Here is a 27,994-nt window from a genome sequence, read left to right as displayed (position 1 = left end):
AAAGATATAGCAAAAATCCAACTCAAAACTATCATATGTATCTGTGTGTGTGTATGGAATATAAATTAATTAATTAAAAGAGCACCAGCGAGCTTTGGGATACTGTTGAACAGCCATATATGTAAGTGTGGTTCCTGACACACGGGAGCACAAAAATCCTGTTTGAAGGAATAAATGTCTGAAAATTTTCTAATCTGATGAGAATTATAAACCCACAGATCTGAGAAACTCAGTAAACCCCAAATACAAGAAACACGCAGAAAACTACACCTGAAAACGTTCACATGTCAAGTTTCAAGTTGAGTGAATATGGATTTACTTATTCTTATATATGTAATTCTGGACATGAATTTAAAATCAAATCAAATCTGTCCTTTGCTAGCAGAGAAAGCCTTAAAGGCCCCATCTACCTTCATGGGTGCTGTGGAGGAATCAGGAAGATGACTAGGCACATCGACTGATGGTCACCTCTACCACCTCCTGCAGGGCCACCCACTGTCTCTGTGAATGGCTACCCCTCAAACTGTGGAGTGCACAGTCTGTCCATCTGTATCCAGTCATGCTAGAATGGTCCGTCTCCTTCTGTTGTTCCATCCTGGAGGCACTGACCCTGAGAAGAAAAGAGAAGGAGAAAAAAAATCTCCGCTCGCCACATCTGTCTGCTATCTTAGTGTTTAAGCTCTCCACTTAGACTACAACCTCCTTGAGGGCAGCCCATATGTTTACACGGAAACATCGACACGCAGATGTGCACACAGTAGGCATGCAGGCAAGATTTGTGGGTAAACCAAGGGACTGAAACATCCAAACCAGGCTTTGTCACTGAATGTGGGGGTAGGGGTACCCACAAATCCCTCTGGAGGGAATGCTCTCCATATTGACCCTTGCTCTGTCCTCTCCTGATGGACTCAGAACAGAGGCAGTGGGTGTTGGCACTGCACTTTGAAATCTTCATGACAGCTTCCCTTCTAAGAAACTATTGCACTGTGCTCATTCTACCGGCAAAACAATTTTCACTTGCTGTAGATGTTACCTGTATGTGTCTGCCTTCCCCCACAGAGTGTGAAAACTTGATGCAACATTAGCACATTAGAAGGCAATCAACAAGTTAGGGTAAAAAAACAAACATAAACAAATATGCTCACAAAAGAGCTGCTTCTCAGGTGGGACGTGGAAATTGCAGCTAGGATAACAAAGGGAAGAGAATGGGGACACCCAAAGCAGTGCAGAGCAGGGGAGGCAGGGGCAGGGGCCCTGGTCACCAAGGGTTCCATTTTCTGTGCCACAGACCCCCTCTAACCTACGCAGACCTGATTCAACCTCCTCCTTCCTCACCTCAGGGCTGAAAAGAACATGTTGGTGCTTTCAAATATACTTGTTATAATTTTTGCCTCAGGAGGCAAAACAAAATTATAGCTAAGCCTACACCTCAATGAGCTGCCTTGTAAAGGAAAACATCAAACAACCCTTTTGCTCTTTGGATTTTGATCCACAATAAAACTTTCCACTAGAAAGCAATATTAACTCCTCAGCACCTCCAGGTCAATAGAGTTTAATGAAACTTGATGTGACCTCCTCTTTCTCCACTCCTGAACTCAAACTACCCACCACGCCCATACCACAGTGCATAAACATTCCCATTCAGCCCCGTTCTAACTGACGAATCAGCGCATTTTCCTTTTGTCCTTTGAAACACAGATGGTAGCACTCAGATGTCAATCTGGGACCTGTTGTTCTTAGGGTAATGCTAACCTCTGCTTTGGGCAGCTCTAGGGGCACCTGGCAGAAAGCTCCTAGTTGCTACAATTCCAGGTAGATCGTATTTGCTTCAGGCAGCCCCTGGCCATCGGGTAACAGGGATGGGAGGGAGTGTCTAGATGTACGCCCTCCATCCCAGAAAGTGGAGAAGTCGCACTGCACTGACGTCATGGTCGCTTTCTCCCTCAGATGCGCCCCTCCCACCTTGTTACCTCGTAATCAGTTCTCAGCTGTGGCAGAAGTGCCAAGCATTGTGTCCTTTACCTCAACTCGTTCATCTCAACACGTCTATGACTGTTACTACTACAACAAACCCCATTTCCTACAAGAAAGTGAGCCTTGCCCTGGCTGGGTGGCTCAGTTGGTGAGAGTGTCGTCCTGACACACCCAGGTTGTGGGTTCAGTCCCATTGGTTCACTCAATGTACAAGAATCAACCAGTGAATGTATAAACAAGGGGAACAACAAATCATTGCTTCTCTCTCTCTCTCTCCCCTCTTCCTCTCTTCCTAATATCAATCAATAAATTAAAAAATGAAAACAAAAGAAACAAAGTGAGCCTTGGAGAGGTTAATTAATTTACCCAAATCCACACAGATAATAACTTGCTAAATGAGACCTGACACCAGTTCTATCTGACCCCGAAATCCTTGCTCTTTACCTCCGTGGCATCAGGTCTGTGCAATGTTGCTCTTCATGTTAGTGAAGAGGTTCTTATTGATCTCAGTTTAATGATGAGAAAAACTGAGACTCAGAGAAGGTACGTAACGTATCTGGATTTATCAAGCTCGTAAGAAGTGATACCAGAGTTCTGAGGGAGGATGGGGGGTGGGACGGGATGGGAGTAATAGACAGAAAACTGTACTTGAAAAATAATTAAATAAAAAAATTGGAAAAAAAAAAGTGATACCAGAGTTCTAACCCGGTCCAGCTGACTGCAAGGCACAGCCATATTTGACCGGGGTTGCATTTTCTGCCCACACCTTTGCTGACACTGGTCCCACGTCCACCCACACACGCCCCCAGTCCTCTCAGCTCCTAGAGGAACGTGACCCTCCTTCCCATCCTTGACTCCCATCTTCTCTGCCAAGGTAAATACCGTCCTGGCCCTGCAGAAGTCCCGTCTTCTCCAGCAAACTCTCCAGAAGAGAACTCCTATTGCTCTACTTCTCGGCCGCCCATTTGTCAGGCTTCCATACTGCCGCGTGCCACCATCTGTACTTCTACAGTGCGCCACCAGCATCAGCAGTGGAGGCGTCTGAACCCCTGGGCTGGACCCACGTGCTCCTTGGTCCCATGCGGCTCTGAACCACTCTCCGTACACTGTGCCTGACAGTCAGGAATGGTGGGAATCTAGGGATGGTTAGTTGAAATGGTGTCCGCGAGTTCAGTAGATATTTATTTAATGTCCACTAAGTGCTATCTGTTCTGGTAGGCCTTTTTACACATGTCACCTCACTCAATTTATTTCAACTGCTCCTGCCTGCTCACACTGGCTTCTCCGTTGTCACAGTGCCCAACGCTATACAGCCTTTGCAACACTATGATCCTGTAACACTCAACATCTTTCTTAGCCTTCATCATTCCATGTTTTTGTTTGCTTTCTGGCCTTTAGACAAGGAGTGTGTCCACTCCTTTGACTGCCTAACTCCTATTCACCCTTCGGATTTCAGTTCCAATAGCACTTCCTCCAGGAACCCTTCCCTACTCATCGTAGAATGGGTTTGATGTCTTAGCCAAGTTTCCCCATAACGGCTTGTGCGCTCCTCATCATAGCACGTGACACACGGTATCATGTGACTGCTTACTACCTGTATCCCTGGTTGACTGGAAGCAACAAGGGCATGGGTTCCGTGCTGGACTTTCACTAACGCAGCACCAGACAATGCCAGGCACATAGTAGTCACCCAAGAAGTAGTTATTGAATGAATCAATAAGTTGGGCCTTCATGGACAGATGGAGTATTAAGGACAGACTTCACCTTCCTTACATGTTGTCAAGGACTTGCCTTGCCCGAGCTTCATGTAGTTTTCCTCACTCCAGAGAAGTGAATACAGACCACAAAGGATCATGAAAATGTGAGTTATTCTGTGCAGTCCATTCCCAAACCCCAATGTACAACTCAGAGCACACGTCCTTTTCTTCTGATGGGAGATAATGTGCCAGTGTTCCAGGAGTCTACATGCCCACCTCAGAAGTTCTAGGCAGCACTGTAGGCTGCCAATACTATCTTAGCATCACTGGAGTTTCTAGGGTCCTGGGGGAAAAGATGATCTTGAAGCCAATTCCCATTGTCCAAAGGTGGGAAGACAAAAACTGTCCTTTAATCCCTAGGCCAGACCTTGCTCTGCTGCAGTCCATGAAGCTGCTTGCCACGAGTGTCAACTTGTCATCCGGGGGCTCTCAGAACACAGAGGTCGATTGACACAGGTGACTGCACTTCCGGGAGTCTGTGCCCTTAAACACATGCTGGTCAAATATACCTGGGTCACAGGCAAAGTTAGTCAACTTAGCCAGTGCCCATAAATAATCATCCAGTTAAGACCCTGGATCCTGTGTTGACCATTCTCTTTTCTACCCAGTGCTTGGTCTTCATTCGTTTAACTAGTGACCATTGTCCAAATTACAGTTTTTTGCAACATCAAAAAAGGTGTCTGTAGAACCTGGTAGAGAGATGAATTGTATGTGGGCAGTACTAATTTTAAACTTAAAGTGTATTTTAGCGTTATTTTTTAAAGCACAGTGGTTCTAAGTGCTTTGGAGTCAGACAGGTCTGGAGTGAAAGAGGCCAAAAACTGTCTGATGAAGGAGAGTGGTGGAAGCCAGGTTCTCTGCATTGGGCAACACAGGTCATGCTATGTTTAATGGCTTCTAGCGAGGCACAGTCCAGGTCTCTCTGAGGTGGAGAAAGGAACTCAAAAGAGGAGAGCTACTTTTAAAGAGTCAAAACAGATATTATTACAAGAAGCCAAACTTCCCAAGGTTGGGTGAAAACTCATTCAAGGAACGCTTCTTCCCATTTGTGCTAATGATCATGCTCACAGTCACAGGTGGCTATTTTTCAGAGCTTACAGTGTGCCCACTCCTGTTCTCGGTGTTTATAAGGACTAACTAAACCATTCTCACCATAGGTTATGATGAGGTAGGGCCCTATTTCATAAATTTACTCCCATTTCATAAATCAGGACACTGAAGCATGGATCTATTAAGTGACTAACTCGGGATCACACAAGCAAGCGGAGGAGAGGGATCTGAACACACACACTCTGACTTCAGAGCCCATGGGCTTAGCTGAGATCCTTGGCAAGAGTGAAGACTGGGCGCTAGAGCAGATACCGGGAATGACGGCCCAGTAGGGGGAACTAAGGCTCGTTGGCAGCTGGCACCACGCTGCTCTCCTACGCAATACTCTGTAAGCTTCTCTTGCGCTGTGTGTCTGACCCTGGGCCAGGCGTTGGGCACATGAAGATCAGCAGAATCCAGACCCTGGCTTTGTGAGGCTCTCAGTCTCAGGTGCGGACAGGGCTGTGGAAAAGCTGTCACGGCTGAGGTGTGGGAGCCAAGATGGCCAAGTGCCGACTGCCGGGGAGGATTTGGGAAAAGAAAAGGTGTTACCCGGCTCTAGGCGAGTAAGAGCTGTGATTCTGGCTCATCTCTTTGCCTCCAAGTCATATCCAGGAAATAGTGTACCTGAAGGCCAAGGACTGTGTTTTACTTAACTTCATGTCTTCAAGTGCTAGGGATAATGAATGGCACATAGTAGGTGTTTAATAAATGTATGTGGAATAAATGAATGAGTAAACTGACTAAGCAAAATCAACTGTAAAGAACTCTAATTTGGAAGCAGAAGCAGGCCCAGCAAATGTTTAGGAGATCCAGGTAGAAACAAAAACCAGAGCGAGTGGTGCACACTAGGAAAAAGTCCTTCACAACTGGCCCTCTGCTGACAGTGAGCAAGTCTGCCAGGAGTCTCTGCTCTCTGTCTGTGTCCCTCTCTACTGTCTGGAGGGCTGAGGGCAGAGAATGGTTGGTTGTTCCCTGTAGGGTCCTCCATGGTGCCATCATCGTGTCTGGAACCTGGGAAGGAAGGCTACTTCCTGGAGAAAGTTAGTGGTGTCTTTAACTGGACAACACACGTCATTCCAGAAAGCCCTCCGAACATCACAGATTTCATGGCAACTGCTGCTTCCGCCAACTCTAGCTCCCAATCAGCACAGTGGGACCCCCATGATTTTATCACCCACCCCGGGTCACATTTGGGCATCCTCAGATCATTCCCAAGATGGACAGGGAGTGAAAAACCCCAGGGTCAAGCTCTTTGCTTTTATGAAAGAACTTTAAAAAGAAATTCACCGATTATCATTATCTCAAGTTAAAAATCTGAGTTAAAAGAAAACCACACCTAAATATCTAAAAACCACAGATTGCGTAAATAAAGTATGGTATGGCCATGCCATGAGATACTTAGTAGCCATTTGGTATAGATTAGTATTGACATGAAAAGACATTTAAGACATTAGTAAGTGTGTAACATGACTTGTAGATATATATACACACAGGTGGGTAGTTATAAACACAGAAAACAAGCAAACAAACCTGGGACAATATACATCAAAATGTTAAACGTTGGTCATTCCAGATTGTATCATCATAGATAATTTTTATTTTGTTTTCTATCTCTAGTCTTAATTTGCCTACAATGAATAGTTAACAAGTAGTCATAAAAGGTTTGCCTGAGTGACTTTCTCAGATGGTGTTACCGGCAGACAGCCTGACCCTGGGGCTTCCTCAACTCCCCCCCACCATGAGAATAATCTGAGAGGCCCAAAGGTGGTCTGGCATAGGTGATGAGATCATGCCAGGTCACAGGCTGCTGCCAAGGAGTTGGAATGGCAGGAAGCTGGCAATGGCAGTAGATTCTGCTGTGTTTGGGAGTTGTTCTTCTTTGGATAGCAATATATAGTTCTGATTGCAGGCGTTGCTCATTTTCTCCTTTCTCCTTTTCCCCAAAGTCAATGGCAGCACTATCAGGTGACTGTACCTGAGCTGGCAGGTGAGAACCCCTCCACACCCAGAGATGCCCAGGTCAGCTCTGATAGCCCTCCTCTAACCTGCCAGCTTAATTTCCTCTCCTTCTCCGGTCCAGTCTCAACTCAATCAGGGGTGAACCTTGGAAGCAGATCACTTTACTCGCCATGATTTCACTGTCCGCATTTCCCTCCCGCCCTAGAGGCCAGCTCACTTTTCCTCTGTAAATTATTTACATAAAAACTCAGAAAAGATCCTTGACCTTCTCCTCCCAATTCCTCCAGGGTCTCGCCTCCAGCATCTTAATCTCTCCCTCTGTTGTCTTCCTGGACACCTTCCCTAGTTCTGGGTCGGTCTGTCAGCTGCAGTTAGGGATGGAGTGTGGGGGACATGAGGAACTGGGTCAGAGGCATCAGTTCCCGAAGATCCAGACCCTTGGGCTATTTATTAAGGCTTCTCTCTATGGCCAGAACTGGAGTGGCCTCCACAGTCCTGCTGAGCTGTTGCATCAAAGAGGAGAATAAAGGAGCTCTTTCCCACTTAGCCTTTTTCTCATTCATGGCAGTGAGTATCCCCATACATGTGTACACAGAGAGAGGGGTGTATCACATCCAGAAATGACATGCATGCAGTCATGCATACATTCCTGTTCCATATACACATCCTGAGACACATACAGACAGACATCTTCATGTGTTGTCCTTGGCAGCTATGCCTGTAAGTATATACACGTAGATAACAGACAGGCATTCATCCAGGCACTCAAACATATATACAACAGGCAGACATGCACAGATACAACTGTGCATCCTCACACATGCAGAGGTGAATTCTTGCACACATATTCAATCACATGACAAGACATAAGCACACATAAATCTACTGCAGGCAGTGAAGACGGCTGACAGATCATCTATTGCTAGATGGAGACCATACCACCCACCTTGACACTGGGGTTGCTTTGTTTAGTGGGAAGTTTTTGTAGAAAGTTGGCTGGAGTTTGGCAGTGAGTTCAGCCCTCTTCTGTCTCCTGCCCCCCCAGCCAGCTTCCTCCTCCCTGTCACCCCATCTTTCATCCATAGCTGGGCCTGGCCAAGGGGAATGCTAATCACCATGACAGGAACCGTTTCCACCTGTTTACATCCCTGCTCGCCTCCCCCTAATGCCATTTTAGACTCTGCCAAGCAGCAGAGGAGGCCTGCTGCGCGGGCCCTTGTGAGAGGGGGAAGGAATGAGCTAGAGGGCAGTTCGAGTGTGAAAAGAACCCGTCGCTAAGTGACTCCCCATTCCAACAGCCACACACAAGATGCACATAATTGCTTTTAGCACAGTGGGACGGATAGAGATACAAAAGGTCAAATCAAGGATTTGTCCCATAATATCTTTGCTAAGCAGCAGCGTCAGACATTGGAAAAGCATATTCATGAACTGAGTTGCCAGAGTATGAGGCAGGCTTTTCAGAGGCGGCTCTGTGTTCCCTCTTTGAGGTGTGCCTGCCGTGGTGATTGGATTCACATGGAGCAAGTGACTTCTCAATGCTCAACAAAGCTCTGTCTGTGAATTGGACTAAATAGACTACTTGGCAGGCAGCTGAGATAACTATGCTAAGTGAATGTCATAGTTGCTCCCACTTCCCTTATGCCCAAGCCTACTGTAAAATGCAGGATAAAGGCCAACCTCCTGAGTGTGGCATTCAAGGCTTCCCACCATCTGATCCAAATCTCTCTCTAGGCACTCCCCAACATGAATGCAGATGTCCACCCCACTGGGCCCTTCGCTGGTCTGAATGCACCATGAAACTCACTCCTTTGAGGACCTTGCTTGCTCACGGTGTTCCCCAGAGCTCAGTGTCTGTCCTGCCTCATCCATTCAAATCCTACTTGTTATTCCAGCTTGACTCAGGTTCTGCTTCTACCAGTCCTTTCCTTGTCCCCCTACCTAGAAGTGACCATACGCTTCTTTGAAGGAGGAGGGCGGCAGAGTATTAAAGGAAGAAGGCAAGTCTGGATCCTGTGGCCGGACTTAAACATTAGTGCGCTCACACAGGCTGGTGTGTTGCAGTCTGGGAGGGAGGGGGAGCAGAGGTAGAGCACAGTGCGGAGGCTCTGCCTCCTCCAGGGGAGGGAGGCGGATGGTCTGAGCCAGGGGGAGGCAGTAGAAGCAGCGAGCAAAGGTTACAGTCTGTGACATTTGAAGGTAAGTCTGAAAGGAGTTGTCCCAGGACTGGTTGTGGGGTATTAAAAAAAGGTAGAGATGACCACAAGATGTCTGGCCTAAGCATTTACTGATAGGAAGAAAGAACAAATTTGGGTAGTGGATATTAAGAGTCTGGTTCTGGCCATAGTTAAGGTAGCTTTTAGGCATCCAAATAGAGATGTCACGACTGAGAAGGACAAGTAGTAAGACACCAGGAGTGAGAGTATTTTGAGAAGGAAGGCATGATCAGCCATGTCAAACACAGCTAACAAGCTGAGAAGACAAAAGGATAAACCGACCACTGCATTTAGCTGTGGGGGGGGGCCTTTGGTGGCCTTGGCGAGCGTGGGCTTATGAAACAGTGGAGTTAAAACTCGGCATTGGAGGGGTTTCAAGAGGGAATGGTGAACATTTGAGAAAATTTGCAGTAAAGGAAAACAGATCAGTGGGGCAGAGCAGTGGAACCAAAACAGGGTTTTTTTCCAATGGGGGAAAAATGCTGTCTTCAAAACAAACTTGCCCACATCCTCCACTCCCTTCTATTCCTCTCACCCAGAGGCAGGGCTGCTTCAGGGTTTGCCAAAATGAGGAGCTCTCAGGGACGAAAGAAATCCCCCTCCAAGTTTCTCTGAAAACCAGGGTGACTCTTTCTTATTTCAAAGGCCAGTCTATGGCTCTGCCCACATCAGCCTCTCTCCTGCCAGATATCACGGCCGATTTATCACTCTTCCTTCCAAATTTCTCTTCTAAACCCCTGAAAGAAAGGAGATGTTTTTTCAGAATAGTCCTGTATTCTCCAGTAAGTAATACTGGCAAGTCACAGAGTTCTTCCTCGCAACTTAAGAAGATGTAAGAGATAATTAAAACTGTAATGTTCTTTCCCACAGGGAGGAAGTTTCTGGCACAGCGGTGACAGAGATGTTAAGCGCATTTTCAGTTTCCAGAAAACACATGTGGGTCAGGGATCACAGCTCATGAGCTATCGTGCGGCGTGAGCGAGTGCCCGGGGTCTGTCGTGTCTCCATCACCACCAACCCCGATTTCCCATTTCAAATCACATTCGGCTAAAATCAAGCCTATGACTTACACTCTAGGATGTAAATATGCAACATTTTCCATCAGTGTATTATATTGGTTAAAGTGTTTCTGTGCAATGAAAAGGAAAGGGGAAAGTAAAATAAAATATCCAGCTTAGTATGAGACCTTGAGAACTACTGGCTTTTTAATTTTCTTAAAGGTCATCTCCAGGAGGGAAACACCTGGGAGGGCCCTCATCTTTCATTGGCTAGAAGGCTGGAATCCTGTCAGCCTCACACCAACGTTGGTGAAAAGGTCAGCTGCCCCTTGCAAGGCAACAAGTCTTTTTGAAATGGCAAGTCCGGGTTGGGTCCTGGGTTCCCCGTAGTCTCTGGCTTCACAGAGAGCTGCCAGTTAGAACTGCACAATGGTTGTGAATGGCGCCTCCTAGCGTGTCTAGTGCGCCACCTACACAATCGTGTGCAGCAGCCCTGGGAAGTTCACACAGGTAGAAGAGAATGGTAGAGAGCAAATACTTGGAGTTTCTTCCCTGACAATGGCTCTGCCTTTACTGCCACCGGCTGCCTTTCTGCTCCATTCCAAGGGAGAGGGCGGAGGGCACTCAATGTGGTCAGAAATACCTAACACATGATATTGGCTGCCGGGGGTGCAACCACGGCACAAAGGGACCCACAACCCAACCGTGGGATCACGCTGCCTCTCTGCACTTAGAAAAACGGTTCTCAGGTCTCCATACAGACAGCAGCGGACCCCACAACAGCCCGAGAGCCTGTGTCCTGCACTCTGCAAGCGGAGGCTGGGCCAGCAGCTCCCACTGCCGAGGAAGTGCCACCCACCCGGGCGTTCAGGAGCCCTTCTCTCTCCTGCCCTCCCCTCCTCCACAGTCTCCCTGGGTTTTCCTGCACTTCCTCCCTGTCCTCAGAACGCTGGCTCCACCGGGGAAAGCACTCATCCCTTGAGCACCCTACGAGGTTTTGGGTCTCTCAGAGGAGAAATAAAAGGTAATAGCCTTTTTGTCATCAATATCGGTTATATCTCACCCAAGGTTAATTCGGGGCTGAACTGTCCATAATTTGTGTCTCCCACAAATTCTTACATTGAAACTCCAATCCCCAATGTGACTGTATTTGACCAGTGTGGTTGACCTTTGAACAATGTGGGGGCGAGGGGTGCTGACCCTCCAGTCAAAAAATCTGTATAACTTTTGACTTCCCTCAGACTTTACTATAGACATCCCCGAGTCTCAGTTTTAGCCCCCTCCACACTGATTGTGACCCAGAATCTCCGCTTTATAGAGATTCTGCCTTTAGTTGTCAGAAGACCAAATCCTACCACTTACATGGGACTGTTTCTGGTGCAACAGAGGAGAGGCTGCCTTGTTTGTCCCCGCTTCCCTGCAGTGGTCTCCGACCCTGAGGAGCTCCTGGTCACTGAGCTGATTCTCGCTCCGGCGTTTTGGCTTCTGTCTGACACTTCCCCAGCCAGCACTGTGCCCTCCCTCCTTTCTCCAAAGTCCTCAATCCCCAGGTTGTAGAGCCTTGACCGAATCTTCTCTGGGCTAATCTAACCTCCATCAAGCAGCCTCTTTTGCTGCCTTCTCTTTCTGACAAGCCTGATTTATCTTAATGTGCCGGCCTTCGGGACGCTGCGGCCGGCCGTGCTGACCCCTTTGGGGAGCTGGGCTTTTGTGGTGCTCAGGAGCCCCCTCTCCCGAGGGCTGTAGGAGGGCAGCCCGTGCCAGGACTAAAGTTGTGAACATCCTGTCCTTTCTTAGGTGGTCTTTCTCTCTCCCCACTGCCTACTGGGCAGGAGCCAGGGCCCAGCGTGGGGGAGGGGAGGCCAAAACCGCAACCACCATCACATCAGTTAGATTACTGTCCTTCAGACACCGGACACACTGCCAACAGGGCCAAGACATTCTGCATCATATCGTGTGTGTTACAATCATGTATCACGTCACTTTGGATCCGTGTGTTGGAACTGCCATCACAAAACACCCCAGCCCGGGCGTCTTAAACAAAAGAAACGGATTTTCCCACAATTCTGGTGACTGTAAGTCCAAGATCAAGGTGCCGACGGAGCGCCTTGTCCTCTGTCCTTGGCTTGCAGATCGCCACCCTCTTGCTGTCTCTCCACGCGGTCCTCCCTCTGCATGCTCTCCCGAGGTCGTGTGCCCAGGCATACGCTTCACACAAGGACATTAGTCACTGGATTATGGCCCAACTTGATAGCCCCATTGTACCTTAATTACCGCCTTAGAGGCCCTATCCCCAAATACGGCCACATCCTGAGGTTCCTGGGCTTGGGCCTTCAGCACATGGATTTTGAAGGGACATAATGCCTCCATAACGGTATTAGTCCCCAGTCCCATCATCAACTTGCACTGAGGCCACAGAGAAAAAGAACTGCCTCACATTGCAGTATGGGAGATTTCAGTTGGAGGTAAGAAAGGTTCAAGGATACCCCAAGTTCGGGGTGGAACTGACCGGGGGTGAGGAAGCAGAAAGAAAGATGAAGGCAGGCATCCTGGAAAACATACACCCCCATCCACTGGGGACCATTCCTAAAATTGAGAGGTTAAACGATGATTTTTTAACATTAATTACTGTATCAACATTAATTCGTTTGATCATTTGGCAGACATTCACTAAGTCCTCACCATGTGACAGACCCCAGGAACCCAGAGGTAAAGCAGGGACTGTTCTTGCCCCCAAGGAGGACTTATGCTGACTGATACCTAAACCCAGGGTGGGGTGGGAAGAGCTCTGTCTCCAGTCATTTATTTCCCATCTCCTTGAATGTGGATGAAACCACAGATGAGTGCACTGGCTTGCACATTTGTCCTTGCTGGCACCCAGCAGTCCCCACACTCCAGGCAAGACAGACGCAGGCATGAAGCACAGCCTCCCCAGGTTTGGCACATCTGAAAGACCATGTGCCTGAGTCAGCTCCGGAGAGCTGGAGACATTTCCAAGCCCCACACCTGGGGTAGGCAGGTGGGAGGAGGTGTGGCTGGCACACAGTGGAGTCGCCATAGCCTCAAGCCATGAGGTTTGGGATTCAGGAGGCCCTGGCCTGATGCCACTGCAGCTGTTGTCAGGCAGGGGGTGGGTGGTCCTGAACCAGACACCTCTTCCCCTTGCCCCCACCCCCACTGAAGCTCAGTCACAACCCCTCTGGGGAACCCACCATATGCCTCTGGGATCTGCTTGAGAGTGGGTGGCAGCTAGCAGTGGAGGAAAGGTGGCCAGTTCCAGATGCTTCGGCCAGAAAGGGCTAGACGCCTCCATCTGGAAGGTAAGTCTGCCACCCAGTGTTTAAGCAGGAGAGCTGCAGGGGCAAGCAGGCTCTCCTTGCCCTGCCGGCTGCCAGGCTGGGCCTGTGGCATATCCTTTGGCTTCCCTCCGTCAGAGCAAACCTCTCTGCTTTCAGAGTGGATTCTATTTTTTAGAAAGAGCTAATAGTCATTCTAAGCTAAATGGTTACTGATGAGAATACAAAGAAATAACATAGTTTTTCTTTTGTGGTTTGTAATCATCTAAAGTCAGGTGACTATTTTGAAAAAATATACATATATTTTTCAATTAGTGTCTTAAGGGGATTAAAAGTCTCATTATTTGAAAGCCAGCAATGTATACCATGGAACCCCACTAAAGTACATTTTTATATAAAATATATCTCCCCCCCAAAAAATGAGTGCTGGTGCGCTGTTTCCATGCAGGCCTGTCCTTTGCAAGAAAGGAAGAATAACCCGTCTGATTTACTCTGCTGCTGGGTAGAGAGCTGTCCACACAGCCCGATGGAGCCCAGTCCCCTCTCAGTCCTGGTCCCTCGGCTGAGTATGAAACCCAGACACGGGGCCTGTCGCCGAGACTGTTTCTTGTGGGGCTTTCTTCAGAGACTTCAGATCTCGGAGGGACCCTTGGGAGGACAGCAGCTCCACTTTTGTTTCTCAGAGAAGGTGTGGAGCCCAGTGCCCACACCGGGTGGCAAAGGGCCTGGAGTCCATCTGAGGACACGGAGGGAGGGGCCAGGAAGTCGGAGCATCAGAGGCTCAGATAGTTGGTCCCTGGGGTCAGTGTTTTCATGGCCTCTGCTTCCCTGGGGAGGAACGAGAGAACCAGAGCCCAGACTGAGCCTGACTCAGGTAGGAGAGGCTCAAGAAAGCCCTCCCTGCACCAGCGAAGCCAGTGAGGCCGACAGCCCTGAGCAGCCCTGTGCTCCCTGTGTCCTGGAAAAGGCCTCTCCTGCAACTCCTGAAAAGAACTCCTTTTTTCCTGGAGCGAAAGATAGACCCCTCTCCTAGGACACTCATGGTCTTCAACATCACCTGAGCACAAAGGGTCAGTTCAGCTGAAACAAGCTTGAACTAACCTGTTTAAAAGGCCAGGCCAACCCTCACTTGGCCCTGAGTGCTGGCAACTCCAGCATTCTGGAAGTGGAAGAGTCCCAAATAGCAAATACAAAAGGAATAAAATAACTTTTCAAAATCACTAATAGTCCAAATCAATAACAGACCTTGGTCAAAATCACCAACGGATGCTAAAATCATCAGATGAAAAGCTAACAGGGAACTTCGTGGACGGACACTACCAAACCCGCTGACCAATCCTGGCATCGCTGAAAGTGAAACAACCCGGAACGCATGTGCCTAATAGTAACGGCACCACTGTGAAGTACTGGTGCCCGAACATACTGGTCTTCAGTCTGAACAGGGCCTGACTATAACTCCCAGTTCACAGGACAGACAGAGGGTAGAGGACCATGTTACCTTCCTCCACGAGAAAGCAATCAGGCAAATACAGACCCAAGACACTACTCAGAACAAACGCCCTGGTCCTTCCTACTGTACAGGAGGCACAGCTGTATGATGTATGCGGATTTTGAAAAAACCCACTGTAAAAATGGTGTCTGAGACAATCATGAAATTTAAATTTAGATGATATTGAGGAATTATTGCTAATTTTGTTAGGTAAATAATGACATTGTGGAATGTAAGAAACGTTGTCAACTAGGAATACCAACTAAAATATTTCAGGTGAAATTATACCTAATGTTTGCCTTAAAATACACTAGCAGGATGAAAGGAAGGGGTAGATGAAATAAGGCTGGCAGAATGTCGGGAATTGTTGAAGCTAGGCAGTGGATACCTGGCAGTTCTTTTATTCTAACTTTGAATACCCTTAGAAATTTCCATAGTAAAAAATATACAAACACATACTCTGTTGTGCCCTTAGCTTCATTGCAGATCTCAGTTCACGTCATATTAAGTAAAATTCAACCTTGGTCTGGGGTCTGGGGGGAACAGGCAGACTTATAGAAGAAGCAAGGAATACGAGTGGACGAGTGTGGGAGGCCTTTCCTTCGAACATCCTGGACTTGAAAACGATGATGAGGTAACACCACACACCTGTGAGAACAGCCCAGCTCCAGAGCACCGAGGACACCCAACGCTGGCGGGGGTGTGGACGGCGGGAGCGCTCACTCCCTGCTGGTGGGACGGCTGCTCTGCACGATCCTGTAACGCTGGGTCCGTGTCATAACGGACAGTGGAGGGCAAAAGTAGGTTTACAGTATTAACACAAATAAATAATACAATAATCAATAAATAGCAATACAAACATGAACCGTGTCACATGCACTCACAGCTGTAAACCTACTTTTGCCCTCCTCTGTATGGTCCAAACCCTTGGAAAGCACAAAACCCAGAATGAGCCCTAATGTAAGCGTTAGGCTCTGCGGGGTAAAGATGGGGCGATGTAGGTGAGCCAATGGAGACAAACCGACTGCTGTGCTCGGGCACGTTGACAATGGGGGAGGCTCCACATGTGTGGGGCAGGGAGTCTTTGTACCTTCCCATTAGTTTTGTTGTGAATTTAAACTGATTTAAAAAACAAAGTCTATTCAAAAAGGACAATTGACATCATCTTTCAAGAGATACTCTACCGTCTCCCAAACGGACAGAAGCTTTCCATGCAAGAAGAATCAAAGAGGCTACTTGTTGCCAGTGCTGGGGACTGACTAGTACCTCACCGAAAACGAGCATCTCCACAGACACACGTGCAAAGACACCTGCGAGGCACATGCTGACTGGCTACAGTACAACATGGAAGAACAAATGAACACGTGTGCCGTTTGTTTGTTGCCCCCACAAAGGCACACACAGACAGCACACATGTGACCGGGTCTAGGACAAACACTGGCACAGCCACCGGGATGTGCTCAAATGTCCAAACTCTCACAAGGCACGAGAACGATTGCTTCCCAGACAGTGCTGAAATCCACATACAAACAAATGACTGTAGAAGCAGTGAACATTCACACCCATAGAGGAGAAAGGCTTTGTAAACAAAAATGACATTCTCAAATGTCCACCTTAGTACTCCTGAACGTCTCTATAAACTTGAGGATAAGTTTAAAGCTGTGTCTCAGAAAGAAAGTCAAAAAGAAAAAAGGGAGTGTTTGACTTTCTTGTGTTTAATTCTCACACCCCACATTCCCTCTTGGAGAGCTCATCTGAACTACAGTACCTCTACGCTAAGGACTCCCAACTCTTTCTCACTAGCTCACGCCTCTCTCCTAAGCTGTAGACCTGTATAGCCAACTGCTTACTGACTATTTCCCCTCGGATATTGTATTGTAGGTAACGTACAGACTCGGCTTATGTTTTGCTCATGTAACAATTCAGAGGTAGAAGGCACTGCCATCCTCACCATGTGCTTTTTGTTTCTGAGCCCACAGTGGCTGCTTCCGTTCTGGTTCCCATCTTTCAACCAGCGGAAAGGAGAAAAAGAGTCAGGAGAGTTCACACCCAGTCCTTCTCAGGGCTGGACACACGTGGCTTCTTCTCACATCCCGCTGACGAGAGGTCGGTCACATGGCCACTTTCTGCAAGAGGAGCTGGGAAGTAAAGCTGGGAAGTAGCTGAGTGGCCACGTGCCAGCTAAAACTATTCTTACAGAAGAGCAGAAAGGCACTGGGGGATAATTGGAAGTCAGCTATATCCTCAGATACTTCAAACTCAATATCAGTAAAAGTAAACCCATCATCCTCCGAGCCTCCTCTCCCACAACTGTGCCTCCTCCGACCCCCAGCTGGAGAAATGATTCACCGTTTACCCAACCCCCCAAGTAGGTCTGTGAGATTACATATAGGATTCCCAGTTGAATTTGAATTTCAGTGAAGGAATCATTTTTTAAATCAGTATGTCCCAATAGTGAATGTATTTTTATTTGCTAAATCCAGCAATCCTACACCCAAGCCAGAAGCCTTAGAGCCATTCTGAATTCCTCCCTCTTTTTCCATTTTCACTTGCCTTCCAAATCCTGCTAATTCTTTTCTCTATTTCTCATTCTGTCCTCTCTCCTCCATCTCCACTGTGACTTCCCTGGTCCAGGCCATTGCCCCCCCCCGCCCCCCCCCCCAGCTCTCATAATTGCCTCCCACTTGGTTTTCCTGTTTCCAGCCTTGCTCCTTCTAATTCATGCTATGCACACAGGCAAACTTGTCTTTCAAAAAGGAAAAGCTGACCACAGCACTCCCCTGCTCAAAATCCTTCCCTGCTTCCCCTTGGCTGTCAGGATAAGCTCCAGACGGATCAGCTAAGTCAGTAAAGCCCCTGGTCATTTGATTTCTCTCTCCCTCTCATCCCAGCCCTCTCAAGCTCTAACCCATTACACATGCTCCAGGCATGTCAAGCATCTGGGGCCCAAAAGGGTACAACACCATCCCTTTGTATGTCTATATATTCTTATTCCTACCACGGACCCCATCCCCATCTTACTCTTCTCCTTTGCCTGGCTGAATCCTACTCATTCTATTTCAAAGCCCATTTAAATGTCACTTTCTCCAAGAAGTCTTCCTAACTTATTGTTTTAAGCATATTTTTGCCCCCATAGCCCTTGACACACTGTATTGCAGAAGCTGACTTATCTGTGTGTTTCTCCAACTGCACTTTAAGTTCCTTCAGGGCAAGGACTGTGTCTTGTCTATATAAAGTCAGCAACATCAGTACTACATCAATACAGTAATCAGCACTAGTAAACAAATTAATTAGTGTTTGTCTGTATGAATGATTGTTCTTTAGCTTAATATGTTCCTACTCCCATTCCTGGCTAACCCAGCATGTCTCAGTTGGACACTCCCCTCTGTTTCCAGATGTGGACTCTCCTACATCTTTAGCCTCACGGAACTCTGGGCTTTGATTTCTGTGGCTCGACCGTGATGAAAAAGCCTTTTGTCCACTCCATTACGCTCTTACCTAACGGGCCTCGGAATAAAGAAATGACACCTTATCCAGGGAGGCCCTAGCCAGTTCGCCACCCAAGCTGAGTTTCAGATCATCATTCCAGCTGACATCAGACAGCTGTTAGATGGGAGATTTTCTCCTGCCCTCCCAACCCCCACAATTTGCCCCTAGCCCTTCTTCATCCCCTGGGAAACAACGGTTTGTTTGTTTGTTTGTTTGTTTGGGGCCACAGCAGTGTTTAGCAGGAACAGGCAGCCATGGCTTCTTAAGGCTGTGATCTAACTCCATCTGACAGGTGGGTTTTGGGGTGTCTCTGGGGCCGTGGCCTGTTTAGTGGATTTACCACTCTAAACTCAATTACAGGAGACTTTCACGCTCCACAGGCCATTCCAGTCCCTTTTTTGATAAAAACTCTAGTGAGTAAATAAGTCATGATGGTGATAGGGGCCGCCATTTAATATTCATTGAAGTACACATGTTTGGAAATTGGAAGCAGAGTTTAATCCATTTTCATATTTACATCAACATGAAGCTTTAAAAAGGATCCTTCCTTTTCTCCAGCAGCCTTGTCAATTTCTTGTTTGGAAAGGTTAAGGTAAACTAGGCATACATTTTTTATTAGAAATACCTAATGCTATAGTTATTAAAGTGTGAGTTTGAGATCTGTTCATTTTCAACTCGGAACCAATTCTTGCATTTCATTTAAACTCCTGGGAGAGGGAGGTAACAGATATGTCACTGCTATTTCTGGCAGCCAGATCTTTGGCTTTGCAGTGGGAACTCAGCAAAAGGAAGAGGTTGGGAATGCGGTGATCTCGGCCCCAATATCTTACGATTTAGGAGAATGTTTCATAGCCATCCCAAGTAAATGCAGAAGTGCTCCTTTTAAAATAAAGGTAAGATTCCCAAAATAACAAGTGTTCACGCTTGCCAGTGGTCACAGGGCTGTTCACCGAGGGAGAGCTGACATCTGGGGGAACAGTTAACAGTGAGGGGTGCAGGGCGTCATTGTGTCATCCCCTCCACTCTGCTTTATTTTTTTAGTAGGGATGAATGTTTAAGTATGGTGCCGTGGCTGAAGGCATCTCTTTTAATAATGCAACACATGGCTTCTTGAGGGGACAGCAGTTGATTTGGAAACTGAATATGGTGCACTCTAAATTCTCCTCCCCGAGGACGGCTGACTGACTAAGTGCCACGAGCTAGCATGGGGACTCATTCTGTCAAATCAGCTGGCTGGAACGGCCCCGTGTGGCCTCTCCTCCAGTCTCCGGGAGCTAATGTGAGCAGACACTCGTGACATTAGACGGTGCGGCACGCCTGGTGTGAAGGAACAGTCACTATCCACAGACAAGGTGGTCTTTAGATGACAAGGATAAAGAAATCAGTGCAAATTTGTTAATGTAACAACTTGGAAAAGTACGCTTCAGAAAAAAAGCTACTCTATGGGGAGAGAGGATCAAAAGGAAAAGAAGGCAACAACAGAATGCGGAAGCCTTCTGTGGGCTTTCTGTACCTTTTGGGCACTGCCTTTTCTCCTGGTCCTTCTTCTAGGCTGCGGTGGCTTCAGTTAAGTGAGTGAGTCCCAGACTTCGTCATTCCATAAGCCACTGTTCCACCTAAAACCGAATAAAGTAAAGGAAGAGTAAGGAAAAGAAAAGCAATGAAGAGAGAAAAGAATCTGTGTCTTTGCCTCAACGTCTGGCTTTCTGAGTGAGAACTGTGATCTGTCTGATCTTGGTGCTTCAGTCCTGGAGGAAGACTAAAGTGATTGTCACCTGGAAGAGACACGGTGACAAGAGCATGCTACCTCGGAGTCTGATGCCAAATATAAGTAGATGTCTATAACTGCATCAAGTATTTTAAGAATTACAGCATTATAGGGAAATGTAATTATTAATATCAGATAGACAAATTTGACTGTGTTGGCTATCTTGATTCAGAGAGGTGGTTTTGCCTGTTATTTTCCCTTCAGTGAGGCCAATTTAATAAAAACAGAAATTTGGTATAGCATGCCCATTCCATACTTAATTGAGAAAATAATATGACATACCTTGAAGTATGATATGCTGACTCAGCTCTTCCTTGGCAGCTGTGAGACCACGGGCTCAGGACAGAGACACCTGAGTTCAGGTCCCGGTCCTGCCACTTACTAGTTTGTGATTTGGGGAAAGTTGTTTGGGAAAATTGTTTACCTCATAAGATTATTCTGAAAACACCTGCCTCATAAGATCATTGTAACAGAAACTAATGTATGTGTAATTCTGAGGTCAGTGTCTGGATGTACTAAACACATCCTAAATTTGGCCACAATTATTATTTAAATGAACCTGAGTTCCCAGAGGTTCTTACGGACTGTAACTAGAAAGAAGGGTTCTGTGGTCAGACAAGCTTAGGAAGAGGTTTAACATAATTAAACACTTTTAAACCACAGTATTTCCCAGAGCCTTTGCTATGCAAATACACACACACACACACACACACACACACATATATATAAAATGAATATCCAAGGAAGAATTTACTTTCCAGTGTTTGACCATATAAACCTTTTCCACAGCTGATGCTGTTCCCCGAGGGAAAGAACAACAGTACTCCTAACACCTGGTTTAGAACTCAAAGGAAATTCTGAGTCATGGGGCCTGAACCACTGGGACGGTAATTTACAGCATGGTAATTGGTTACCATATCAACCTCACAGGTCTTAAAATACTCCCTTTTTAACAGCATTTTGTAAAGTGGGACTGGCAGAAGGCAGAATAGTGTATGCTTAAAACAGAGACAGACCTGGGCTTCAGCCGGTCAAATGAGCTTTTTAATATCTCTAAGCAGCAGTGTCCTCAGCCGTAAAAGGACAGAAATAGTGACACTTTCCTCCTAGGCTTGCTATAGGAGTTCAGTAAAGTAATGCCTGGCTTTTAGCTATTACTGATGTATATACTCCAACAGAGGGGCTAGCATTTGTCCGCAAATAACGATTAGTCATTCTGTTCTCAACTAACTGCTGTACTTATTCAGAGCCCTTGGTGCCCCTAAGGCTGCAGTAAAAGAAAAAGTGCTGGAGTGGGAATAAGCATCCTTTGTGCTTACGCAGTTAGTTGATGGACACACACGACATGTTTCGCAAGATTACCACACCCTCTGCGCTCAGCCTTCCCTTCTGTGAAAAACAACCACCATATAACAGCAGCACACCTTGCCCACTTGCCTCAGGGTTATTGGGATGATCAGAAATGCTTACATGCTATGATTTCCTTAAACTATAAAGGCCTATAGCTTTTTCAGAAACAACCTATTGTATGTTTACTATAGTCCAGGCACTATACTAGGTCTTACATGTAATACCTCATTCTAATCCTCAGTATGAGGTGGGTTTTTCTATACCTCCTTCAGAGATGAGGAGACTGAGGTTCATGGAGACTAAGTATCACTAATTTCCCCCATGGTCGCCCGGCTAATAAGGGGTAGAGTCAAGAATCAACTCCAGACCTCTCTGACTCCAAAGCGCTTAGAACCACTGTGCTTTAAAAATTAACGCTAAAATACACTCTAAGTTTAAAATTAGTACTGCCCACATACAATTCATCTCTCTACCAGGTTCTACAGACACCTTTTTTGATGTTGCAAAAAACTGTAATTTGGACAATGGTCACTAGTTAAACGAATGAAGACCAAGCACTGGGTAGAAAAGAGGATGGTCAACACAGGATCCAGGGTCTTAACTGGATGATTATTTATGGGCACTGGCTAAGTTGACTAACTTTGCCTGTGACCCAGGTATATCTGACCAGCATGTGTTTAAGGGCACAGACTCCCGGAAGTGCAGTCACCTGTGTCAATCGACCTCTGTGTTCTGAGAGCCCCCGGATGACAAGTTGACACGCGTGGCAAGCAGTTTCATGGACTGCAGCAGAGCAAGGTCTGTCAGAGAAGGAAAATCCATATTAGTGATATGCTGTGAAACACTTTTTGTTAGTTACATACATTCCTTTACTTTCATTTCCTAAGAATAGCTCAGCTGTCAAAGCATTTCCAAGATTTCCATAGATTCGTCAAATACTGTGCGATCGAATTATTGCTCTGAGAGAAGCTACAATTAAAACACATTAATCATTGTAACAAAGGATCCTTATTGAGGCTGACAAAGGTGGTAAAATCTGATGAATAATTAGTCTGGTTAATCTTTTAAAAGTGAATTAAACTGCTAACAAGTTAAATCACTGTGATTTTCAAAATAAGCCTCCAGGGTGAGCAGAGAATGGGAATATTATCATCATTTAAAAAAGATATTTGCCTTCTTTTTCTCATCTCTGGGTTTGCACTGGAAGCCCGGGTTAGAATTAGGGGGCCCTGAGGATCCCCAATGGATCAAAGTGTGAGGTTGGTCTAAGTGCGAGGGCATGTTCTTCACTCCCCCAACGATCTCTCAGTGTTTCTAAGAGAGTGACAGAGGGGATGGAAGAGGAGTCACACATGGCCTTTAAACCTGATCCAGAACTTATATGGCACCTGCTTACCAGCCATTCCCAATGACCTCAAGTGGATCCGTCACGTGATTCTGATTGTGTCCCCACTCCAAGCCAATAACCCTTGACAATGAGGTCACTCTGGTATACCTCATGCCCCTTTCTCCAGTCACATGGCTTATCCTTCCAGACTCCTCTCCTCTTTGCATTTCAGTTACTACGGGAGATCTAACATACTCTAAATTAACGGAAATGGGCAACTGTGAACTCATAAGCCATGGGAAATTGACAGAAGAAGACTTTTGAGCTATAATCTTGACTCTGGCTGAGCCTCCCCAACTCGGGAGTTTCACCGTACGCTGTGATGAAGGGTCCGGACCCCTTTGGGAAGGAAGGACTCATTCCCCCGGCTGCTGGGAGAGATGCTAGATTGAGCCCTCAGCTGTTAGCCTGGAGTGAATAAAAACTGAACACCCTCTCCAGGGTCACAGTTCCTTCCACGGGGACCTGACATCCAATTACTGACCAACATGTGGGTGTAAAGACGAGACCAACTTGGGACAACTGAAGGGTCATCCTGTTGCCACAGCTCCCTGCGGGGCTGGCTAACGTCTCTGTTGGGATGGCATCACTGCCCAATTTCTCCCTTGGGGCCTTGACAAAAAAAGTCTGTTAAAAGAATACATAATACCCATAAAAATTACTGTGTCCTAGGACCTCCCCAATCACTCTGCAGCAATTTCCCAGCCATTTAAACTCTTTAATGTGCTAGTGGTACTGTTTCTCAGGTCACGTTGAGAAAAAGCCAAATTTATAATGCTCTTGCCATGAATCCGATCCCTATCTCTCTGTTAAGCTTGAACTAGAAAATCTTAACAAAATTATACAGTATCAAAGAAAAATTGGGGAAACAGGCTAAAATTGGGCCTCAAAGAAAGTCGAAGTTGAACTGGCCCTGGATGAAGGAAGTTCTATCAACTCCTTTTCCGTGCAGACAGTCTACTGTGAGGAAACCGGTGAACTCTTCTCTGACATCCTATTGAAACAAACAAGGTAGAGGCAGGAAGGACTGTGGCTAGGACTAACTCAAGTGCACTGAAGTCTTTAGAGAGGTCAGAATACTGTGTATTTATGTGTGCTTTACTTTTTTCTTTTTAGGGTAGCTTTTTAAATATTTTGTTTTATGACTATGTGATGTATTCACAGGACTTCAAAGTCAAATCTACAAAACAATGCACATTCAGAGAAGTCTAGCTGTCTCTGATTCTCTCATTCTATTCCCTTCCTCTCCTATAAGAAGCATTTTTATGTTTTTACTTTGTTTTGGCTTATACTCCTTTAAAAAATCTCTTTTTTCCTTTTTACTCTCTATTTTTCTTCATTCATTCATTTATCTGTTGTGCTTGTCCCTTTTGTGTTTTCCTAACGTAGTCTTCATTTCTGAAATAAATCTGTCCCTTTATTTCTAATTCTTTCCTGGACATATCACCTCATGTGACAGTGACCAGAGGGGAGAGGGGAGGGAATTCAGGGGGAAAGGGGGAGGGTCTAAAAGGAACAAGTATAAAGGACACATGGACAATAACCTTGGGAGTGGGGTGGAAATGGAAGGAAGGTGGGGGGGGGCTGGGGGGTTGGCTGGGATGGGAGTAAAAGACAGAAGACTATACTTGAACAACAATTAAAATAAGTAATAATAATAATAAATTCTAAGTTGTTGTTTTTTTACATGTTCTATTATTTTCTCAATTTCTTTTAGCTTGCTTGAAATATTAGGATACAGTTTTTGTCTATTTTGTGAGCCTATCTTGTACATGGTTTTAATGGGGGGAGGGGTGAAAACCTTTCCTTGGGGTCCTGGCTTCACTGACCCTCATCTTTGTTCCTCTCTGTGCACCTGCACCCATGACCATGACTAGGAACTGACCCTCTGACCCCCCCACCCACCCCTCCGGCACTTTGCTGTACTGATTGCTGTCACTCTTTCCTCTGTACTTTGGACCCCTCCCTCTCCACCAGAACTTTTCCTTCAGCCTGCAAACATGTTTGTATCTACTCCAACTTTAAAAATTAAGACAAACCACACCCACCCCCATTTTATGTCCCCCTTTCACCTCTAATTTTTTTCTCAGCCAAATTTTGCAAGGTTTGTCTCTGATAATTCACTTCCCATTCCCTTGTCAATCCATGCCATGTAGCCTGTGCCACACACCTTTGCTGAAATGCTCTTGCTAAGATCCCCACTAAATTTCCTGTTGTTAAACCCAAGGGCTATTTTCAATGTTCACCCGTGTGACTTTCTACCCTAGGGCACCATTGAGAACTTCCTCTTTTTTGAAATGTTCTCCTTCGCTAGTTTTCTTTCTCCAGTTTTCCCCTCCTCAGCCAACCACATAAATTTGCTGTTCTTGGGGTTCCATCCTTGGTCCTTGTCTCTTCCCATATCACCCACTTTCCCTGGGTGATATCAATTACTGCTTCAACTTCCATTACTAACAATTGTCTGTTTACTTAATCATTTACTTATACCCCACCTTATCAAAAAACAAGCTTTAGAAATCTCACTAAAATATACATTAGAAAATTTGAGAAAATCTACACCAAATTGGGGAGGGGGGATATAAATAAGGTAGAACACACAACCTGGTTCTAAGAGTTCTTAATTTTCAGCCCTGGCTGGTGTGGCTCAATGGATTGCATCCTGGACTGTGAACAAGGGGGTCAGTGGTTGGAGTCTCAGTCAGGGACGTGCCTGGGTTGCTGGCCAGGTCTCAGGTTGGGGGCACACGAGAGGCAACCCCACATTGATGTTCTCTCTCCCTGTCCTTCCCCCTCCCTTTCCCTCTCTAAAAATACATAAAATCTCTAGAAAAAAATTTAAAGAGAGTTCTTAATTTTCAAACTTTCTTTAACATCAGACTTCTTTGTTAAAAATGAAATCTCATGTGGCATCCCAACGCTTAAACTGACCCAGCTGAAGCAGCTCTGGTTGAACGGGGAAGAGCCCTCTCCTCCCACCCCCTGTCCATCCCCACCTGCCTAGCAGCCTCCGAGATTCAGAGAACAACTTTGGGCAGCCACTGTCCTAGCGTAGATTTGAGGGTATGTTCAGAGAATAAAGTCTGGAATGAAGTGCTTTAGATAATTCTTCATAAAAACTAGGGGGATAGGGAGACAGTTTTTCATCAATACACTAAGAAAATTAGTACAGCTATTTTGGAAGACCCTTTGGCAATACATATAAATATAAGGACTGGACTTTTAATTTCTCTTGCTTATTCAATAACTATTTGTTGAATGTGTTAAATAATGAATTCCCTCCCATGACACCTAAGGAAACAGAGCAAATAAGTAATTGGCCTACTCTACACAGAAATCTTTTGGTCGAATTCCCAAAGCAGGAAATTTCTAAATAGGAACATTTCTAGGGGGAATTCCCATAGCAACCTGTGAGAATCAGAAGAACCAACTTTGACCTTATCTTTTCTCTATTCTTCCAGCCCCTGCCTCTCTCTACCCTTTAATGTCATAGAAGTATCCCAGAAGAATTTAATGTAAAGATAAGAAACATGAAAATCTGCTGGAAATATCTAAAAACAAATTGAATTTCCAGAAGAATAGGGTTTGGGGGAAAAAGACCAAGTGTGGGAAATGTCCTCTACCTTAAGGCAGACCTGTGAGGGGCAGGCACTTCCCTCCTTAACCCCCAACCTACAAGGTATAAAGTTCTCCGAATTAGGAGGAGTGAGGGGGCAGTACACCTGGGTCTCCAGAGGCTGAGGTAGAACCAGAGGAAAGAAAGTAAGACTGAATCCTGGGGAGAGGACCAGAGTGCCCCCAGTTTTCTGAGGATCCACCACTGGCCTAGGTCAGCAGGTCACAGGAAGCCAGACATCCTGGCTGGGAAGTATCTCAAGTTCCCCTTGTCTTCATCATCTTGTGAGTGATAAACACTCCAAGTGACTCACGTTCCCATGAGCTACTTGGTCATTCGTGTTCGGGTGTGATAACCAACCCACAGGATGGCTCCCGGGGAACCCTAAGCAGTGCCACAGCTGTGACCATCAGAGTTGCTCCAGGAGGGTAAAATGTGACATAATATGAATACCCAGTGTTGATACAAGTGTTCAGGTGGATAACCGAGTCTGCTTTCCTGCAGAGAAACACAGTAGTCCACACACATACTGGCTACACTGATTAAAATGTCATGTTTTGAGGCAGAAAAAGATTCCCTACAAAATAGTCAGACTGAGAACTTGCATGTCAGGCTGAAGCTTAAAACAAATTAAACAGATGAGTAACAAACCCTTCTGGAGAGGAGCTTATAATGGCAACACTGACGGGATATAATTATGATCTGGATTTTGATCACTACATTCTATCGAAAATACCTCCAGTGTACAGCAGTTATGTAAAATACCTGTACAATGTTGTCAAGTGGCATTTTAGAAAAGCACTAGGGTAAAGTTAATTTTTAAGAGCTTCAAAACCACAGTGACGATTAGATGTGAAGACCAACATTGCATTCTCTTTCCTACAAAGAAATTCAAGACAGGCGAGGGAAGGGGAGTGACTGGTGGAAATCCACTCAGGTCCCCTGTTTTCCTTCACTTCTAACAGGTTCATAGTCTATGCTGAAGGTTTACTTTAAGGACTGGTACACAAGTGTAGCCTGATAGAGAGAATTTTCCAACCTAATTAAACTCAGCAAAAGCTTATGAATTGCCTCGTGGCACATATAACATAAGTCACAATTTACTACTCTCAAGGAATTTACAATCTATTGGAAGAGAGATAACCCAAATGCACAAAGTACCAATATGCAAAGCTATGCACTGTAGATAATACTGGGTCTTAAGGCTCCTTATATAGTTGTGGAATTAGGGAAAGCCTATGAAAACAAAAAGCTTAAAAGATGGGTAGCCCCAGCTGGTGTGGCTCAGTGGGTTGGGCATCATCCTGCAAACCAAAAGGTTGTGGGTTCCATTTCTGGTCAGGGCACCTGCCTGAGTTGTGGATTTGGTCTGGGTTGGTGCACATATGGAAGGCAACCAATAGGTGTGTCTCTCTCGCATCAGTGGTTCTCTCCCTCTCTTTCTCCCTTCATCCCCCTCTCTCTAAATCAAAAATAAAATTAAAAAAATTTTTCAAAATATTCAGGAACAGACAAAGGCGAGAAGCATTTAGGCCATGCCAGGCAGACAGAAGAGCGAGAACTACGGTGCTGGGGCCCCTAAGGTCTGATCTGGGCAAAGTGCTAG

General features: G+C 46.0%; 1 long non-coding RNA gene across 1 annotated transcript in view; it reads right to left on the bottom strand.

Annotated features, from left to right (window-relative positions):
- Window positions 1-305: 305 nt before the first annotated feature.
- LOC119001408 (uncharacterized) overlaps window positions 306-27,994 on the bottom strand; it is a 47,304-nt gene continuing 19,615 nt past the window's right edge. The window contains exons 2-4 of the long non-coding RNA XR_005069564.1: window positions 22,098-22,188; window positions 19,784-19,886; window positions 306-610 (exon numbers count right to left, since the gene is read on the bottom strand). This is a non-coding gene — a long non-coding RNA (uncharacterized LOC119001408). The remainder of the gene's footprint in view (window positions 611-19,783; window positions 19,887-22,097; window positions 22,189-27,994) is intronic.

Source organism: Sturnira hondurensis, unplaced genomic scaffold (genome assembly GCF_014824575.4).
Source record: "Sturnira hondurensis isolate 20B ecotype Veracruz unplaced genomic scaffold, ASM1482457v3 Scaffold0016663, whole genome shotgun sequence".
Classification (NCBI taxonomy): Eukaryota; Metazoa; Chordata; class Mammalia; order Chiroptera; family Phyllostomidae; genus Sturnira; species Sturnira hondurensis.
Note: the sequence above shows the minus strand (reverse complement) of the source record. Positions and strands in the feature narration are given on the sequence as shown.